The 6,262-nt window shown below is 41.8% G+C and overlaps 1 protein-coding gene across 1 annotated transcript in view; it reads left to right on the plus strand.

Annotated features, from left to right (window-relative positions):
* Positions 1-1,347: 1,347 nt before the first annotated feature.
* ppm1kb (protein phosphatase, Mg2+/Mn2+ dependent 1Kb) overlaps positions 1,348-6,262 on the plus strand; it is a 38,007-nt gene continuing 33,092 nt past the window's right edge. Inside the window, exon 1 of the mRNA XM_084319369.1 lies at positions 1,348-1,472. The gene's annotated coding sequence lies outside the window, so the exon portion shown is untranslated. The remainder of the gene's footprint in view (positions 1,473-6,262) is intronic.

The following is a 6,262-nucleotide window of genomic DNA, read 5'->3' on the forward strand; positions in this document are numbered from 1 at the left end:
CACCATCTATATTTGATGTACTGTCTGGCCAGTAATTAAAGTACATAACTAGCAGTGGTTTAATATATCACAATCTTTAATACAGTCAGGGTTTTGTAACCCCTCAGTTACACACGGTATCCACTGAAATATACAAATAAACAGTACTATGTAAGAAAAAAGCATCAAGTCATGTTTATCATTTTGGACTAAAATAGAGGAATGTTGCTCAAGGTTATAAAATGCAGTGTGCGCACTATGAACCGGGATTTAAGCAACACATTTTACAATGACGATGTGTATTGCGGTGGACAATAACAGAGAATGTGAAGTTGAACACCTTGTGAGAATGGTTCATGTTTAACATAGCTTTAACATTAGTTCAACATTAATAAAGTAGTCAAAACGTGGGCCAAAATAATAGCAAATTCACATTCACATAGCGTTAGTTGGATGTTTACAGCTTACAGGGAATACTAGCTAATGTGCGTTAGCTAGCTAACGTTAAGTTAGTGCAGAACTAGCCCCCAGCTGCAATCCCGGAGCGTGCGTTAGCTAATGTTAGCTCACCACTAAAGCAAATTACAGACGGAAAATAGGATTATCCTAATGTCCAAAATAGCGAAGGTGCCCCGGCCCGGCCTAAGGTACTTACATTTCCACTGACATATTTGGTTATTTTTCAACGAAGAAGAATGAATGTTAAACCAGAGCTAGAAGTAGAAACTCATATTTGCTCATATGCTCCACACGCATGTGCACTATGAAGCCCCGCCCAATATCACATGCACAGTAGTGCACCGCACGGTACAAGCCCAGACGCCCCGCCCACGCACAGCAACGCACAGTACAAGCCCCGAAGTCCCGCCCAGACATTGGGCTCTGCAGATATACCCTACTGGTCGCAGCCCCTGACCTCTGGAACAGCATCCCCATGTCCATCAAATCGGCCCCCTCCATCAAGTCTTTTAAATCGAAACTCAAAACCCACCTATGACCTATACCGCCTGGCCTTCCCTGACTCACTTTGACTCTTGCCTTGCTTGTTGACGTGTTGTTCTGTTTCCTTGTCTATCTGTTGGTTGTTGTTTTTTTCTGTTTATTCTATACTTTTCTTTGTTCTTAGCTATGTGGTTGACTTTGGTTGACAAGTGTCATGTCTAAATGTGCTATATAAATAAATTTGATTGATTGATTGATGCTTCTCTTGGTTTGCTCTTGAGTCCTCAACCATCAAGATGTGATTGGCACTTCATGCTTTCATTCATGTTTTATTTGACCAATCATCTGCCCAGTAATTAGGGGCCGGAGGAGGCGTATCTGTTTCTGGCATTCTGATTGGCGCGGGGAACATCAACATTGATAACACCTAAATCCCGCTAGCAAGCCAAGGTGAATGTGCCGTTCTGCTGCGGTTTTCATCAGCTGTTACACTTCATGCCAAGATAGTTAGCTGAGACAAGGCATATTGATATCCATTCAAAACATTCAAGGTAAGATTTTAATTGAAACACCACGGAAATACGAAGACAATCGCTTCTCACTGCACAATTTCTGCGCAGTATGCTAATGTCAGCTAACGTTAGAAAGTCGGCTAACATCTAACGTTACGTATATTATAATGGCGTAGCAATGTGATTTAGGTTGTATTTAAAATCATGTCGGAACAGTGGATAGATTCGTCCTAAAATACAGCATTTATTTGTCCATTGAAGCAAAATGGGACAGGAAACTGATGCATAACAACGTTATCACTAGCTAACGCTAGCATAGCTACTGTTTTATGACAAGGCGGGGTTGCGTCATACCCGTATCCAGAGCAAACAAACGTTGGCTGGCCGCTTGAGTCATCGACCTAATTATGTGCTTTTGAGTTAAAGGAAAACGCCAACATTTAGGGAAATTAGCTGGAGTTGGACACGAAGATACATACCCCTTTCTTCTCTGTGCGTGCAGTAGGCTTAGAACGCTCGCACCGTTAGCGTAGCTTAGCTTCATCACTGGAAGTGGGGCAGTCTTGATTGATTGATTGATTGAAAACTGTATTAACAGATTGCAGAATGGGTACAGTACAGCTCAATACATACAATTGTTAAGGGGATGCAGACCAGAGAGAGACTTTCGTCTTGTTTACATCAGGGTCCCCCATTTTCAATTCATCATAACATATATATGACACACACAACATACAGATAGACAGTACTGCTACATCTATACATTTATGACGTACCAGATTTGTAAATACAGTACTGTTTGTGATACAAAAAGAGTCCAGAAAAGAGAGTATATACATTTGTCATAGAAACTGTACATTGGAGGAGGTTGGGTAGGTGGGGTTGGGACTGTACATTGGAGGTGGTTGGGGGGGGGGGGGGCACACTGTACAACTGTACAATCAAAACTGTACATTTGAATATTGACAACCATACTTGGTCATTTACTGTACGTTGGAGGGGGTTGGGTTAGGACATTTACAGGGTCCAGTTTCGAATTGCAGTCTCCTGTAGGTGTTCTTTGAGAGTGGTTTTGAAAGTGGGTAGTGATTCACATTCCTTTACAGCTTTGGGTAGGGCGTTCCACATTGATGTGTCATAATTGCGAAACGTGTTTAGTCCCTTGTTTGAGCCGAATCTGGGTTTAACATGATTTGTGGAGCTCCCTCTCGTGTTGTGATCGTGGTATTCACTGATCTTTGGGAAGTATTTTGACATGTACATGGGTACCTTGGTCGTGTAGTGTATCTTGTAGACCAGGCCCATTGCAAGTTGCTGTACTCTGTCGTCTACTCTAAGCCATCCTAGGTTGTCAAAGTGGGCAGGGGTTCTAGGAGTAAGGTCAAGCAGTAGTCTGACCAGTTTGTTTTGAGATGTTTGTAATTTTGTTTTTAGCGCCTTTGAGGTGCTTTGGTACCATGTTGGGCATCGTTTGGATTTGAACGATTCCGGTTCCGATTCCGATTCTCCATATCGATTCCTGTTCTAAACGCTTCTCGATTCCGATTATTTGAGGTGCAGGTCAAAACAGGTCACAGCTTATTTCGAAGGAGATTTTTTTTTTTTTTTTTTTTTTTCAAAAAGAAAATCATACTATTCACATTTTCAGTTGACTTGATACAGTTTAATTTGGTTGCTGTACTGTAACTAGGGTATTAAAGTAAAACAAAAAAAGAAAAAAAGTAAAAAAGAAAAAAATCGAAATTTAGAATCGAAATTCAAATATGTTACTTCCGGTTCCAGAACCGGAAGTTAGGAACCGGTTCCTATTAGAACCGGTTTTCGGTGCCCAACCCTATGCATGAGGTGCAAGCATAGTAGTAGTACCCTTGAATGAGTGCTCCTGCCAGAGTCTTCAGGGTATTCTTGTTTACCAGAGAGTTGATCCGGTACAAGAATCGAGTTCGTTGGTTGACTTTTTTTTATTACATTGGATGCCATTTTGTCACAGGAAAGATTTTCCTCTAGGATGGAACCCAGGTAGGTAATTTCTTCTTTCCTTGTGACAATATTGTCACCCACTCTGTAACTGAGAAGCCGTCGGTCTTGCTGAGTTTGTTATTTGATCCGAAGAGAATGGACTCTGTTTTGCCCATGTGTAATGATAGTTTGTTATCAGCGAGCCATATGCAGATTTTGCCTAGTTCCGAGCTGAGGGTTTTTTCAACCTGTAACTTGTTCTTGTCAGAGACCAGCAGGGCTGAGTCGTCCGCAAACAGGAACAAGTTGCAGTCACAAGCTGACGACATGTCATTTGCATAAATTAGGAACAGTAGCGGTCCTAGTATGCTTCCTTGTGGAACACCACACAGCTCACTTGGAGGGGGGGGATAGGGTACCGTTTACCTCCACCATCTATTCTCTCCCCTCCAGGTAGGATTGCATCCAGCTCAACTCACTGATAGACTATCAAAAGTTTCAAAACCAAGTCAATCAGAATGGTGTGATTGACAGTGTCGAAGGCCTTTTGTAGGTCCAGCATGACCATGCCGCAGTATTTGCCCCTGTCCACCTCTTGTTTGATGTGGTCGTTTAAATAGAGAAGGCATGTGTCAGTGGAGTGGGATGTTCTGAAGCCAGATTGGAATTCGTAGATTAGATTTTACGCTGAAGTCCTTTACCCTGAAGTTCCCTACAGTCCCCTACCTACAGTCACGAAATACACTCCAAATACACTAACTTTAGGTTAGTTAACGTTAGTTTAGGTTTGTGTTAACGTTAGATAATGTACAAAATAAACGTATTTCCGGTGCTTTAGACGTCGCTCTTTTATTTTGAAACCCCCCGACCGGAAGTAAAAATGATGCCTCGTTATCTGCTTTAGTGTCTGTCCGGTCCTGTGTTTGTTGGTTTCTGTTAGCTAGCAGCATATCAACACCAGCCATGGGAATACTGTTTTCTAAATTGTGGAGGCTTTTAATCGTCAAGGTAAGAGGATTTGAAGGCATGGTATCCATAAACTTCAATCGGTTCGGATCCTTTGAATGTAAACAAACACTGCATGGCGTCACGTTAGAAAGTATCACTGCGTTGCGTGAAATCACTGACTGAGCCCAGAGAGGAGTGGTTCGGCAAAAAATTGTTCAGAGTATATTTGCTTAGAAAATTTAATTGTTGAATTCAATTATTTTTTATTTCTCCACGTGGTAAATACACAGGTCACAACAGGAACGTTTTGGAATTGTATTTAGAGTGTATTTCGTGACTGTAGGGAACTTCAGGGTAAAGGACTGCCCCACTTCCAGTGATGAAGCTAAGCTACGCTAACGGTGCGGCCGTGTGGGCGTTCCCTAAGCCTACTGCACGCACAGAGAAGAAAAGGGTATGTATCTTCTTGTCTAACTCCAGGGAAGATGGCAAATAAGCTAATTTCCCAAAACGTTGGAGTTTTCCTAGCTCTGTTACCCAGCTAGCTACATAATAATAATAATAATAATAATAATAATAATAATAATAATAATAATAATAATAATAATAATAATAATAATGGATTGGATTTATATAGCGCTCTTCTCTGACTGACTGTTGCTCTGACTCAGAGCGCTTCACAGAGTCCATTATTCATTCATACACAGTCATACCGGTGGTGGTAAGCTACAATTGCAGCCAGAGCTGCCCTGAGGCAGACTCACGGAAGCGTGGCGAATAATTAACGCCTACGGCCCCTCCGACCACCACCAACATTCATTCACATGCATACACATTCATACGAGGCAAGTAGGTTAAGTGTCTTGCCCAAGGACACAACGGCAATGGGATGGAGCGGGATTCGAACCACCAACCCTTCGATCATTGGACGCCCCGCTCTACCCCTGAGCCACGCCGCCCCACATACATAGATGCCATTCGTGGAATGTATCGACAATAACCCTCCTACAAAGTCTGTATCGTGTGCGTTGTGACTGTGCATACATGGCTTTTGGGCTGATGAGGGCAATGACTGGACATTAGAAAACATTAGGTGTCTTTGACATTCATGTATATGGCTCTGATGATGGCACAAGTTTTTACTTGACAAGTTTGTCTCTGTGATGTGCAAGTCCCAGAGATAGTATTTGCATAGCCTCCTGTATTTCTTTGTTTGATTAAAACTGAATCTCAATCTAGTTTTTAATAGGACAACTTGGTCATGCCTAGAATGAGAATACATCATACTTAGTTAAAGATCCCCTCCACGTGTTTGTTTTTTTAACACTTTAAACATTTTGTATATTGAATAACAAGTTGTTGGGTGTGTGGTTTTTCCACCTAAACTGTTCATTAAACTACTGAAAATTTCTTTGCAGGAGCATCCCCACACTTTACCCTGATTGAGAATGCAAGGTTCTATCAATGCCCCGGCCTCCTTCCACCCAAGTTTTTCCACCTAAATGGTTTGCCAAATATTAATTTCACCCAAACACTTCTTAGTACCATTGAATTTAGTTTGTTTTTGCGCTTAGATCACTAGATGTTTACATTTATAAGACAATTTTCACATTAGCAGTTCACATTTCCTGGATTACAGTGTGGCCAGGTTCACAGGATTATTTGTGTCACTTCTGAGTGGAGGGGACCTTTTAAGCCTGGAACCCAACTAACCTTGCAACATAAGGTGTTTAATTCCCACAGTGGCCACTAAATACAGTAGATGCATTCAAGTTATTCTTGAGGTGCATTGGATAAAAGAAACATTGTCCATTCTGTTTTTCCCAAGGCGCTACAGACTGCCAGTCGCAAATTAAGGTCACTCATTCACTCACTCGTGGGATTGGTGGAAGGTTTGGCATGATGTGGTACTAGAGGAAAGG

Source organism: Notolepis coatsorum (genome assembly GCF_963971535.1).
Source record: "Notolepis coatsorum genome assembly, chromosome: 7".
Lineage (NCBI taxonomy): Eukaryota > Metazoa > Chordata > Actinopteri > Aulopiformes > Paralepididae > Notolepis > Notolepis coatsorum.